Source organism: Cherax quadricarinatus, chromosome 69, assembly GCF_038502225.1.
Source record: "Cherax quadricarinatus isolate ZL_2023a chromosome 69, ASM3850222v1, whole genome shotgun sequence".
In the NCBI taxonomy this organism is placed as follows: Eukaryota; Metazoa; Arthropoda; class Malacostraca; order Decapoda; family Parastacidae; genus Cherax; species Cherax quadricarinatus.
Window position 1 is genome coordinate 4,825,567 of NC_091360.1, and position 15,353 is coordinate 4,840,919.

At 35.4% G+C, this 15,353-nt stretch overlaps 1 protein-coding gene across 7 annotated transcripts in view; it reads right to left on the reverse strand.

Moving 5' to 3' along the window:
- LOC128701872 (gamma-aminobutyric acid receptor subunit beta) overlaps positions 1–15,353 on the reverse strand; it is a 432,036-nt gene that overhangs the window by 76,185 nt on the left and 340,498 nt on the right. The window lies entirely within an intron of this gene.

The window sequence follows — 15,353 nt, forward strand, 5'->3', positions numbered from 1 at the left end:
AAGTCTGTAACGAGACTTATCTTCGAGCTAAGAATATGAGCTGATAGGTTAGACTAAGGGAGCTAAATCTGATGACATTAGAGGACTGAAGGACCAGGAGTGATATGATAATTACGAACAAATTACTGAGAGAAATTGACTGGATAGATTGGGAACGATTTTTTGAGAGGGCGGAAAATAGGAACACGAGAGCATAGCTGGAAGTTGATGAGAGACAGGTCACTGGGATATACTTCTGCAGCCACAGAAGCAGGATCCAAACATAGCTTTAAGAAAAAGTAGGACATGCTCTCGAAGAAAGGAGAGAGTGAATCAGGAGTTTTACGACTCACCCGCCGTTAGTTCAATCTCAACCCGTACCGTGGTTTGTTAGCAAGCGAATAGGCGGAGCCAATAATTGAGACTTGAAGCTCACTTACTTGAAATCTCTTATAGGTGAGTACACTACTAATCTCATATAGGTGAGTACACTACTAATCTCAGCAGGACACTTTCTATGGTCCCTCCGAATCTGTAGCAGCAACTTTCTCAAAGAAGAATATACTTTCATCTCTGAATCCATCGCTGCCATTTTCCAATCCTCATACTGAATCCAACATGGAGAAACACATGTGCGAATAAGATACGATATGTGGTTTATGGAATTTCAATCACAGAAGTTTCGTTCACAATGGACTTGATATTTGAATTGATAGGCAGAATTGATAAAGACTCTGATTGACAAACGTCTCAGTCCCATGATAGTCAGCATATTCTACCATTGATATACAGACACATTCCCATTGGTCCTAATGTTGAAATCATCGTCTTCTCGCTGCCTAGGTTCAACATCGTCTTACTAGCTGTCTCCAAGAAACATCAGCGATATCATCATGGACAGTTCACATTGCCTTACACTCATACAGTTGGTGTCTAAACCATACCATTTTCAAGTTAAACTTCTCGAGGTTTAATTAGACTTTCAGACCACAAATAAGCCTATAGGGCACACAATCTTAATGAAGCCTGAGTAAACGACGGAAACATATCTAATATCTCACGTACTGAGACGTACCTTGCTTTATCATGAACAAAAACGACAAATATAAAAGAAAATGTTTAGAAGCCGCTGTTGTGCATTCCAATAACACCACTTAACAGAACATGGGATTATTTCAGGCTCTCCGTTACCACTGAATAGTCTTGATAAAGCACTATTAGGGCAAAACGTTGAATAATAAAAATGCTCTGCTACGGGTATTTTGTATTCAAAGTTTGTGTTTTGTTTGTCATTCACTACATGGATTTCTCGTGGGTCCTGAAGGCAGAATTTCAACTGGACATTAACATTAGTGTGTGTGTGTGTGTGTGTGTGTGTGTGTGTGTGTGTGTGTGTGTGTGTGTGTGTGTGTGTGTGTGTGTGTGTGTGTGTGTGTGTGTGTGTGTGTGTGTGTGTGTGTTTGTATGAACATAAAAATGAATGGGGCCTCGAACCGTGATCCTGAACTTACCAGCTCCAAGGTTCCCGCCCCCGGGGGTGTGTTCTTCTGTTTACTCACTGATAGCCGTTTATTATATCTATCTATCTATCTATCTATCTATCTATATATATATATATATATATATATATATATATATATATATAAATATATATATATATATATATATATATATATATATATATATATATATATATATATATTTATATATATATAAATATATATATATATATATATATATATATATATATATATATATATATATATATATATATATATATATATATATATATATACATATATATATATAGAATAGAATATCTGACTGTGCATATACATTTACTTATGTATGAAACTCTCTGAGTGTACATTTACGGTGTATATGCCCAATACTACGAGTGAAATCAAAAAGGATAATACTGATACAACTAATTCTTCAAATAATTACAATAATAAAAATAACAATAATAGTAATAATAAGAACTACAGGAATAAAACTAAAACAAAAAAACATGAAAACATTGATAATTGTTTTAAAATTTGAAATATGAAAAGTAATGTTTTCGAAAAGTAAATAGTTTCTGTACTAAAGAATATAGGAATAATATTGAAAAGTTTGAAAAGAAAACTTTGAGATATATTATACATTTGAAGAAAAGATAATGTTTTAGAGATTTGTTTTGTTTTAAATGTTTCACGAAAAGTGGAAATTACTCGAATACTAAAAAAAAGTAAAGAAGGAGAGAGCTTATATAGTCTTTAAGAATAAAGCAAAGTAAAAAATATGAGGAAATTATAGAGGCAACAATAGAATTTAAAGGTTCCTCCCCAAATTATTATTTAATATGATAAAATGAAACTATGGTCTCTCTCTCTCTCTCTCTCTCTCTCTCTCTCTCTCTCTCTCTCTCTCTCTCTCTCTGTCTTTCATTCTCACTTTCTTCCTTTCCTTCTTCTCATTCCTAGCTGAATGTATTTTTTTATAATGACAATGATTTAAAATGGACAATAATAATAAGAAAAAAATCATACTTAAAAATTTATTATATATATACTGGTTACTACTGTATTATCTATACTAGTTAATGTTGTAATATCTATACTAGTTAATGTTGTAATATTTTTGCTAGTTAATGTTGTAATATCTATACTAGTTAATGGTGTAATATCTATACTAGTTAATGTTGCAATATCTATACTAGTTAATGTTGTAATATCTATACTAGTTAATGTTGTAATATTTTTGCTAGTTAATGTTGTAATATCTATATTAGTTAATGGTGTAATATCTATACTAGTTAATGTTGCAATATCTATACTAGTTACTGTTGTAATATCTATACTAGTTAGTGTTGTAATATCTATACTAGTTACTGTTGTAATATCTATGCTAGTTACTGTTGTAATATCTATACTAGTTAGTGTTGTAATATCTATACTAGATAATGTTGCAATATCTATAGTAGTTAGTGTTGTAATATCTATACTAGTTACTGTTGTAATATCTATACTAGATAATGTTGCAATATCTATAGTAGTTAATGTTGTAATATTTTTGCTAGTTAATGTTGTAATATCTATACTAGTTAATGTTGTAATATCTATAGTAGTTAATGTTGTAATATTTTTGCTAGTTAATGTTGTAATATCTATACTAGTTAATGTTGTAATATCTATACTAGTTAATGTTGTAATATCTATACTAGTTAATGTTGTAATATCTATACTAGTTAATGTTGTAATATCTATAGTAGTTAATGTTGTAATATCTATACTAGTTAATGTTGTAATATCTATACTAGTTAATGTTGTAATATCTATACTAGTTAATGTTGCAATATCTATAGTAGTTAATGTTGTAATATCTATACTAGTTAATGTTGTAATATCTATACTAGTTAATGTTGCAATATCTATACTAGTTACTGTTGTAATATCTATGCTAGTTACTGTTGTAATATCTATACTAGTTAATGTTGCAATATCTATAGTAGTTACTGTCGTAATATCTATGCTAGTTACTGTTGTAATATCTATGCTAGTTACTGTTGTAATATCTATGCTAGTTACTGTTGTAATATCTATGCTAGTTACTGTTGTAATATCTATGCTAGTTACTGTTGTAATATCTATACTAGTTACTGTTGTAATATCTATGCTAGTTACTGTTGTAATATCTATACTAGTTACTGTTGTAATATCTATACTAGATAATGTTGCAATATCTATAGTAGTTAATGTTGTAATATCTATGCTAGTTACTGTTGTAATATCTGTGCTAGTTACTGCTGTAATGTGTATGCTAGTTACTGTTGTAATATCTATGCTAGTTACTGCTGTAATATCTATGCTAGTTACTGTTGTAATATCTGTGCTAGTTACTGCTGTAATGTGTATGCTAGTTACTGTTGTAATATCTATGCTAGTTAATGTTGTAATATCTATGCTAGTTACTGTTGTAATATCTGTGCTAGTTACTGCTGTAATGTGTATGCTAGTTACTGTTGTAATATCTATGCTAGTTACTGTTGTAACATCTATACTAGTTACTGTTGTAATATCTATGCTAGTTAATGTTGTAATATTTATGCTAGTTACTGTTGTAACATCTATACTAGTTACTGTTGTAATATCTATGCTAGTTACTGTTGTAATATCTATACTAGTTACTGTTGTAACATCTATACTAGTTACTGTTGTAAAATCTATACTAGTTACTGTTATAATATATATACTAGTTACTGTTATCATATCTATACTAGTTACTGTTATAATATCTATACTAGTTACTGTTGTAACAACTATACTAGTTACTGTTATAATATATATACTAGTTACTGTTGTAACAACTATACTAGTTACTGTTATAATATCTATACTAGTTACTGTTGTAACAACTATACTAGTTACTGTTATAATATATATACTAGTTACTATTATAATATCTAAACTAGTTACTGTTGTAACATCTATACTAGTTGCTGTTGTAATATCTGTACTAGTTACTGTTGTAATATCTGTACTAGTTACTGTTGTAATACCTATACTAGTTACTGTTGTAATATCTACGCTAGTTACTGTTATAATATCTATAATAGTTACTGTTGCAATGTCTATGCTAGTTTCTGTTGTAATATCTATACTAGTTACTGCTGTAATATCTATACTAGTTACAGTTGTGATATATACATATATATCGGTTACTATAATCATATCTATAATATATATATGCTAATATATATGCTGTAATATATATACTAGCTATTGCTGATATATGTCTTTATGTTGCTGCTAGAATATATCAATAATATATACCTATAATATGTTTGATTGATTAATTGGGATAGAAGGCCTATAATCTTCATGCATATCTTTAGGTATATATATATATATATATATATATATATATATATATATATATATATATATATATATATATATATATATATATATATATATATATATATGCAAAACAACCACTCTGAAAGAGTAGAGAAATTCCAAGCGCTTTCGTGACTACTCACATTATCAAGGAACTATGAAAGTAAAGTATCCAAGGAAGCTATATAAGGGGTCTGGCCAACACCTCACTATCCGATCCCACAACGGTTATAGTGAGGTGTTGGCCAGACCCCTTATATAGCTTCCTTGGATGCTTTACTTTCATAGTTCCTTGATAATGTGAGTAGTCACGAAAGCGCTTGGAATTTCTCTATTCTTTCAGAGTGGTTGTTTTGCATATATATATATATATATATATATATATATATATATATATATATATATATATATCTATATATATATATATATATATATATATATATATATATATATATATATATTTTATATATATATATTGCAAGTGTATGGATTCGATTCTTGAAGTGTCGTTAAGACTCACTAAGAACTGTGGATCTATTTAATCAGAAAAATATAATATAGTTAAATTATTATTATTATTATTATTATTATTATTATTATTATTATTATTATTATTATTATTATTATTATTATTATTATTATTATTATTACGACACACATGGCTTACGGAGGAAGAATTCTTTTCCATTTCCCCACGTAGTATTATTGTTATTATTATTTTATTAACAATAATATTAATACTAATATTACTGTTATTATCATCCAAAATTATTGTTTTTATGTAAATAATTTAGAGGGAAGCGCTAAGCTCGTAGGGGTGAAATAGTAGGCAGTCAGATACAATCCGAAGAAATGGAGATGACACTCGAGATCTTCGGATCGACACTCCCTGAGTGTGCCTCAGCCAGCGATCCTTTTCAGCAGATGAGGCAGAACACGGCCCACGTGGGTTTAGCGCTCAATACGAGGCAAGAACTCGGTCCTTGGAATCTGTGACCAGATTTTTCTTTTCCTTCCCCCTGTCCCCTTAATTTTTTCCGTGAGGTTTTTAGTCATGAGGGTTTAACGCTTCTTTTCAAAGAAAAAAAGTATAATCGGTAAACCGGTACGGACGGGGTCACAGAGCGCCTAAGAAACTGGAGGCAGTTAGGTTTGATCCAAGGGAAGGGAGGGTAAAAACCAACCTGTTCTCTGTTTCACTCGTTTAAGTGTTGAGAGAGAAAATTTCCAGACGCTGTTTCGGTCCGACATGATAACGGTTCAGAAAGGACCGAAACGTCGTTGGAAGTTTCTCCTCCTTGCTGTGTCTTACTAGTGAAACGTTTCGGCCTCTGTGTTGTAACTTGTATTTTCAAACTGTATTACTTTGTTGTATTTTCATTCGCTCCATTTATTTACGATTTTTAATATGCTGGCAGATATAAAAAAATAAATACGTTCAGCATGATTCATTCAGTTCAGTATGATTCATTCAGTTCAGAATGATTCATTCACTTCAGTATGAGTCATTCAGTTCAGAATGATTCATTCACTTCAGTATGAGTCATTCAGTTCAGCATGTTTCATTCAGTTCAGTATGATTCATTCAGTTCAGAATGATTCATTCAGTTCAGAATGATTCATTCAGTTCAGAATGATTCATTCAGTTCAGAATGATTCATTCAGTTCAGTATGATTCATTCAGTTCAGTATGATTCATTCAGTTCAGTATGATTCATTCAGTTCAGTATGAGTCATTCAGTTCAGAATGATTCATTCGGTTCAGTATGATTCATTCAGTTCAGTATGATTCATTCAGTTCAGTATGATTCATTCAGTTCAGAATGATTCATTCAGTTCAGAATGATTCATTCAGTTCAGTATGAGTCATTCAGTTCAGAATGATTCATTCAGTTCAGTATGATTCATTCAGTTCAGTATGAGTCATTCAGTTCAGTATGATTCATTCAGTTCAGTATGATTCATTCAGTTCAGTATGAGTCATTCAGTTCAGAATGATTCATTCAGTTCAGAATGATTCATTCAGTTCATTATGATTCATTCAGTTCAGTATAATTCATTCAGTTCAGTATGATTCATTCAGTTCAATATGAGTCATTCATCTCAGCATGATTCATTCAATTCGGTATGATTCATTCAGTTCAGTATAATTCAATCAGTTTAGCATGATTCATTCAGTTCAATATGAGTCATTCAGTTCAGTATGATTCATTCAGTTCAGTATGAGTCATTCAGTTCAGTATGATTCATTCAGTTCAATATGAGTCATTCATCTCAGCATGATTCATTCAGTTCGGTATGATTGTTACATCTTTTACTGCGTAATGTAAATAAAAGTCCTGGCTCCTTGGGGTTAAACAACCTGCCTAGTCATGACTCACGAAATCGTAATGACACGATTGCAAACAAACCATACCACGGAGTTTTATGAGTCTCTGATGACGGGTTCTATCCCCGCCCGTGGTATGATTTAACCTGCCTAGTCTTAGGGAATTTAAATTACTACATATAAATAAACTTAATGCCAGCTTGTACCTTCACATTACGTGTGGAGTGCAGGCACTGTGCTTCCCACGTACAGGACTATAGCATCCCCAGCCGTCTTAAAGAGTGCAGGCACTGTATTTCCCACCTCCAGGACTATAACATCCCCACTTGTCTTACAGAGCGCAAGCACTGTGCTTCCCACCTCCAGGACTATAACATCCCCAGCCGTTTTACAGAGCACAGGCACTATGCTTCCCACCTCCAGGACTCAAGTCCGGCAAATTGATTTCCCTGAGTACCTTCGTAAATGTTACCTTGCTCACACTCCAATTGCTCGTCTAGCCATAAAATGAACTTGTCTTCACTCATTGCCATCTAAGAAGCTCTCTCAAACTGAATATACCAACCCCTAGCGCTCAGAGCTTCTATTATCTACTACCCTCGAATCTTTCTACCTAACCTTGCTTCCTTCCACATCAGCACTTTCTCGGGTCATCCTATTCTGCTCCATCAACTCTAAATGCCGTCTCGTCTACAACTTTAGTAACACCAGACCTTCTAGTCTTCATGTTTCAAATTCTCTTCACACCACACATTGTTTTCCAACACGAAATCTCCACAGCTTTCAGCCTCCTCCTCGCTAAAACGTTTAAAATCCATGGTTGTAGTTTACATCCTTGTATTTATTAGGAAATTTAAACAAATGTGTTTTTTGTAAACTTAATGTAAGCCTTAGTAGCAGATTATTATTATTATTATTATTATTATTATTATTATTATTATTATTATTATTATTATTATTATTACTGGGGAAACGCGAATCCCACCAGATTAATATGTAGTAATCACGTTGGAGAGATGAAAGAGACCGTAGCTCCAATTCCTTGGATTAAGACAGAAAGCCATGCTACCCCTAAAATCATGAAAGGCTCTACATAACCCTTATGGGTTTATACTTCCTTATGAATAAAAGAATAATTATTTATATTTTATATCGTTTATTTAATTTGCATTATTTCAGTAAAAAAATTATAATTAATTAAAACATAAACATGAAAAAAATTATGTAGTAGAAGCGAAATTAAAAAATGTATAATTTTTATACGAAAATTGGATCTAATTTATTAATATTTTGCTCAACGTCAATTTTTAAACTTTTCCAATTTCTTTCCCCCCAAAAAGTGTTTATTTTTTATTAGATTAAATTAATATAAGCCAGGTTAAGGTAGGTAAACATATATAAATATAAATATTACCGGAAGGAAGAGAGACATGTGCAGCACCTATTTATCTTCACTGATGAAGACACCTAAGTGCTGCACATGTCTCATTCATCAACTTGTCAGTGTTGTTTACTATTTATAACAGAAAGATATAGATTTAGGTGCATGACAAAAGCGATAGGTTAACTGGTTTATTGGGTGTATATTGACTGAGAGATACACACCTCTCTGTGTACATAAAATGAGAGATATACACCTTTGAGTGTATCTACACTGATATGTGTGCATTTATCGATGTATATATACAATGAGAGCTGCAATTAGAGATGTAAATCTCTCATTATATTTTTATTGAGAGGTACACACTTCTCAGTATTTATAAGCTTGGTTATTTTACAGGGTTTAAAATCTATCTACTGCCTTAAGGTCATTAAGGCAACATGCCACCTAAACACCATTTGCCGAAAATACTTTAAATCTCAATAAATTTGGAATAGAGTAAACTCTCAGCACATATTTACTGAGATATTTACGCCATTCCAAGTGTATATATATATATATATATATATATATATATATATATATATATATATATATATATATATATATATATATATATATATATATATATATATATATATATATATATATATATATATATATATATCTTGGTTTTCTAAGTTCATGCACATCAAGAGATATACTGCACAGAATATATACAAAGTGCGCAGAGAATGATGACGATAGACACTTTTACAGACATAGAGCAATACATGAATATGTTGGATTTAGAGTGTATCTGTGAGCCAACGAGGGTTTCAAAAAACAGGTAGCAATTGAAGAATTTCTTAAAAAGCTTTCTCGTTAAACAGGCTTTATCAAACACTTAATAATAGCGTCTCTTGTAGGTGAAGTCTCGCAATAATAATAATAATAATATTAGTGTTTGTGCTACCATTTTACTCGAGTTTATGTGTTTTAGCTTTGTGTGAATTTGCTTGTATGGGATGACTCTATTTCGTAAAGGAAATCGCTATATGGGGTAAAAATTCGCTCTTGTGTTATTGTTGTGGGGTGGTCGTTGTGAGCTGGTCTCTCATATTTTTGTGGGGTGGTCGTTGTGAGCTGGTCTCTCATATTGTTGTGGGGTGGTCGTTGTGAGCTGGTCTCTCATATTTTTGTGGGGTGGTCGCTGTGAGCTGGTCTCTCATATTGTTGTGGAGTGGTCGTTGTGAGCTGGTCTCTCATATTGTTGTGGGGTGGTCGTTGTGAGCTGGTCCCTCATATTGTTGTGGGGTGGTCGTTGTGAGCTGGTCCCTCATATTGTTGTGGGGTGGTCGTTGTGAGCTAGTCCCTCATATTGTTGTGGGGTGGTCGTTGTGAGCTAGTCCCTCATATTGTTGTGGGGTGGTCGTTGTGAGCTAGTCCCTCATATTGTTGTGGGGTGGTCGTTGTGAGCTAGTCCCTCATATTGTTGTGGGGTGGTCGTTGTGAGCTAGTCCCTCATATTGTTGTGGGGTGGTCGTTGTGAGCTAGTCCCTCATATTGTTGTGGGGTGGTCGTTGTGAGCTAGTCCCTCATATTGTTGTAGGGTGGTCGTTGTGAGCTAGTCCCTCATATTGTTGTGGGGTGGTCGTTGTGAGCTAGTCCCTCATATTGTTGTGGGGTGGTCGTTGTGAGCTAGTCCCTCATATTGTTGTGGGGTGGTCGTTGTGAGCTAGTCCCTCATATTGTTGTGGGGTGGTCGTTGTGAGCTAGTCCCTCATATTGTTGTGGGGTGGTCGTTGTGAGCTAGTCCCTCATATTGTTGTGGGGTGGTCGTTGTGAACTAGTCCCTCATATTGTTGTGGGGTGGTCGTTGTGAGCTAGTCCCTCATATTGTTGTGGGGTGGTCGTTGTGAGCTAGTCCCTCATATTGTTGTAGGGTGGTCGTTGTGAGCTAGTCCCTCATATTGTTGTGGGGTGGTCGTTGTGAGCTAGTCCCTCATATTGTTGTGGGGTGGTCGTTGTGAGCTAGTCCCTCATATTGTTGTGGGGTGGTCGTTGTGAGCTAGTCCCTCATATTGTTGTGGGGTGGTCGTTGTGAGCTAGTCCCTCATATTGTTGTGGGGTGGTCGTTGTTAGCTAGTCCCTCATATTGTTGTGGGGTGGTCGTTGTGAGCTAGTCCCTCATATTGTTGCGATGTGGTCGTTGTGAGCTAGTCCCTCATATAGTTGTGGGGTGGTCGTTGTGAGCTGGTTCCTCATATTATTGTGGGGTAGTCGTTGTGAGCTAGTCCCTCATATTGTTGTGGGGTGGTCGTTGTGAGCTAGTACCTCATATTGTTGTGGGGTGGTCGTTGTGAGCTGGTCCCTCATATTGTTGTGGGGTGGTCGTTGTGAGCTAATCCCTCTTATTGTTGTGGGGTGATCGTTGTGAGCTGGTCCCTCATATTGTTGTGGGGTGGTCGTTGTGAGCTAGTCCCTCATATTGTAGTGGGGTGGTCGTTGTGAGCTAGTCCCTCATATTGTTGTGGGGTGGTCATTGTGAGCTAGTCCCTCATATTGTTGTGGGGTGGTCGTTGTGAGCTAGTCCCTCAGATTGTTGTGGGGTGGTCATTGTGAGCTAGTCCCTCAGATTGTTGTGGGGTGGTCGTTGTGAGCTAGTCCCTCATATTGTAGTGGGGTGGTCGTTGTGAGCTAGTCCCTCATATTGTTGTGGGGTGGTCGTTGTGAGCTGGTCCCTCATATTGTTGTGGGGTTGTCGTTGTGAGCTAATCCCTCTTATTGTTGTGGGGTGATCGTTGTGAGCTGGTCCCTCATATTGTTGTGGGGTGGTCGTTGTGAGCTAGTCCCTCATATTGTAGTGGGGTGGTCGTTGTGAGCTAGTCCCTCATATTGTTGTGGGGTGGTCATTGTGAGCTAGTCCCTCATATTGTTGTGGGGTGGTCGTTGTGAGCTAGTCCCTCAAATTGTTGTGGGGTGGTCATTGTGAGCTAGTCCCTCACATTGTTGTGGGGTGGTCGTTGTGAGCTAGTCCCTCATATTGTAGTGGGGTGGTCGTTGTGAGCTAGTCCCTCATATTGTTGTGGGGTGGTCGTTGTGAGCTAGTCCCTCATATTGTTGTGGGGTGGTCGTTGTGAGCTAGTCCCTCATATTGTTGTGGGGTGGTCGTTGTGAGCTAGTCCCTCATATTGTTGTGGGATGGTCGTTGTGAGCTAGTCCCTCATAGTGTTGTGGGGTGGTCGTTGTGAGCTAGTCCCTCATATTGTTGTGGGGTGGTCGTTGTGAGCTAGTCCCTCATAGTGTTGTGGGGTGGTCGTTGTGAGCTAGTCCCTCATAGTGTTGTGGGGTGGTCGTTGTGAGCTAGTTCCTCATAGTGTTGTGGGGTGGTCGTTGTGAGCTAGTCCCTCATATTGTTGTGGGGTGGTCGTTGTGAGCTAGTCCCTCATATTGTTGTGGGGTGGTTGTTGTGAGCTAGTCCCTCATATTCGAACAACCTAGTGCACCACACCTTGACCTTTTTGTAATATCTCTTTAAATATTACTCTAAACTGAATTGTTCTGAGATTCAAAAGAAGTTCTCGCTTCAATAACCAAAGGTGACAGTTTGTTCCATTTGTTCACAACTCTATTGCCTCACCAGTGATTCCAATATTTGGCTACAATGATTTTGGTCTGACAAATTCACTGAGCATATTTCGAATAAAATCTTACTTTTGGTTTGTAATTTGGGTTTCTTATGCCATGACAAAAGAAGTTGGGTACCCGGCTAGATGAAATGGGTGGATGATGGGTGGAAGAGGGAAGAAAGAATAGTTGGGAAATGTGTATTTACAGGTTTGTAACATGTGCACTTCAGTACAAAGATGGTGGAGAAGGGAGGGAGAGAAGGTAAGTACAGGAAATAGAACTGTACATTAATTTTGAAATTAAGTTTTCTTCTCATTATTTTTAATCAATTGCCACATGGTCACTTGGTACCTATCTTGTGTGTTCATAAATTTTTGGGTAAAAATTAATAAAGAAATGTAGATTTTTTTTTCAATTTTGTTTTGTGTAGGGATTATGACTGATTTATGGATTGTATGTTTATCAGTTTTCATTGAGCAATTTAAGTTTTATTTGTAAATTATAATTTTGTGGATGTTTGGTTAGGAAATCTGCGGCTCAAGATCTTTCATATATCCTGGTGGATCATCATTAATTAAGTTATGAAGCAAGAGCAGCAACAAGTGGAATGAGAGGAAGTTTCCTTAGAAGATCTTGAGCTGAAGATTTCCATCCCCCGTGGTTTGTATATATGTATATATATATATATATATATATATATATATATATATATATATATATATATATATATATATATATATATGTATATATATATATATCTATATATATATATATAGTTAGATACCAGACTAGCACTGTGCGTTCGTGTAAACAATGACTATTAATTAATTCCACATCAATGATTTAAAAGCAACTTCGATTTTTTATCCTCTTCAAAGTTACATAGGAGTGTATTCAAAGCAATGCTCCAAGTTTTCGTGCTATATCCCAAAATGACTGGGCCACTATTAGTGGACGGAGTATCGAGCCTCCATCACTTCCCGCACTGAATAATCCGCACGGGCTTAGAATATCTGGTTAAAAATAATGATAATACTATTTCTCAGATTTATGTTCTGTGACCAGAAATGACGCGTCCAAAGGTGCACCCATCTTGTTGAATGAGGTTCCTTTGTTAGGTTCACCCTTTGATGACATGTGGAATTCTGAGCTCCATTAATGTTAAGGATCCTATAATTCCTATGGTTATTATTATATTCTCAAAATCGCTAAACCCATATGGGTCAATGCATGTATTTACTCATTACAATACGGATTAATTTCTATTACCAGTGTATATAAACAGAAAGAAACATTTCTCATAGTGTATATGCACAGAGATACGCATCTCTTATTTGTAAACACAGAAAAATGTATATCCACTAGTGTACATCCACAGAGCGATGTACATTTCTCAGTAAATATTCAATGAAATAGACACCTATCAATTTAAATACACAGAAAGATAAACTTTTCGTTGTATATACACCGAGACACAAACCTTTCAGTGTACATACACTGAGATATTCGCACCTTTCAGTGTATATACGCTGATATATATCCTTCAGTGTGTATACACTGATACACACTTCTCGATGCATATATGCCGATGTTCACCTTTCATTGTATATACACCAAGAGATACACATCTCTCACCGAATAGACACTAAGACATACACATCTCCCATTGCATACACACTGAGAGATACAGATCTCTCACAGTATACACACCGAGAGGTACACTCCTCTAAGTGTATATACACAGAGAACTACACCATTTAGGCAGACCAGAGGACAATTAACCACTGACGGGATTTTTATCTGTATAAGACATGTGTCCTGTTTCCTAGAGAAAAAAAAATCACCATCACACCTCTCTGTGTGTAAATAGACCTTTCTTGTTTTTCATAGGTGTTTCTAGGTTTCCATGTGAAGGATAAAGAAAATAGGATGACATCCTTTTCTTTAGCAAAATTTGTAAGCTGATATATAAGACAAAAACAAGAACAAGCAATTTTTATTTTTTTTTGTTATGGGTTTGCTGAATAACAAAGATCTGAAAAGATAAATTATAGAAAGTTGAAAATATAAAGGATTTTATAAGTTGAACATGCATAGTATTGGGGGACTTAATGAGAAAGATAAAGGAGGGAGGAAGAGAGAGAGACAGAGAGAGAGAGAGAGTGAGAGTGAGAGACAGAGAGAGAGACAGACATATACAGACAGACAGATAGACACAATAAATTTTGAGTTGTGCAACAAAAGAAAACATCGCAAAAAAAATAATTAAGCAAAACAAACGAACTAAAACGCAACTACAGACAGAATCAGGTCAAGAATCGCATCATCTACCCAACAAACGTACCGTAGTGTAAAAAAACAGCAAACTGAAAACGTATCTAACACAAGGCAAGAGAGATAGATAGATAGATAGATAGATAGATAGATAGATAGATAGATAGATAGAGAGAGAGAGAGAGAGAGAGAGAGAGAGAGAGAGAGAGAGAGAGAGAGGATGAACTGAAGACAGAGTAAGAGTCTGCATGCTATAATATAACTACAGAAGCAGAGATAGAAAACAATCTATGTAGGTAAAGCGGGATAAACGCAAAACAAGGAACATTACTGAAGTTTCCACTTGCAGAGTATCAGTGTGTGTGATGTAGCTGCCTCAGATCTGGGTACATGGGTGAGTGTGAGAGTTCTGAGAGATATATAGTCGGTAGGTAGAGTGGGTGGTAGGTTAATTGGTAGATAGGTAGGTAGGTAGTTAGGTAGGTAGGTTGGTCGGTAGATAAGTAGGTAGGTAGGTAGGTAAATAAATAGGTAGGTTGGGTGGTAGGTAGTTAGGTAGGTAGGTCGGTAGGTAGACAGGTAGATTAATAGGTAGGTTGGGTGGTAGGTCGGCAGGTAGGTAGGTAGGTAGATAGGTATGTTGGTACGTAGGTAGGTAGGCAGGTAGGTAGGTAGGTAGGTAGGTAGGTTGGTTAGTAGGTAGGTAGGTAGGTAGGTAGGCAGGTATGTAGGTGGGTAGGTAGGTAGGTAGGTAGGTAGGTAGGTAGGTTGGTTAGTAGGTAGGTAGGTAGGTAGGTAGGTAGGTTGGTTAGTAGGTAGGTAGGTAGGTAGGTAAGTAGGTAGGTAGGTAGGTAGGTAGGTAGGTAGGTAGGTAGGTAGGTAGGTAGGTAGGTAGGTA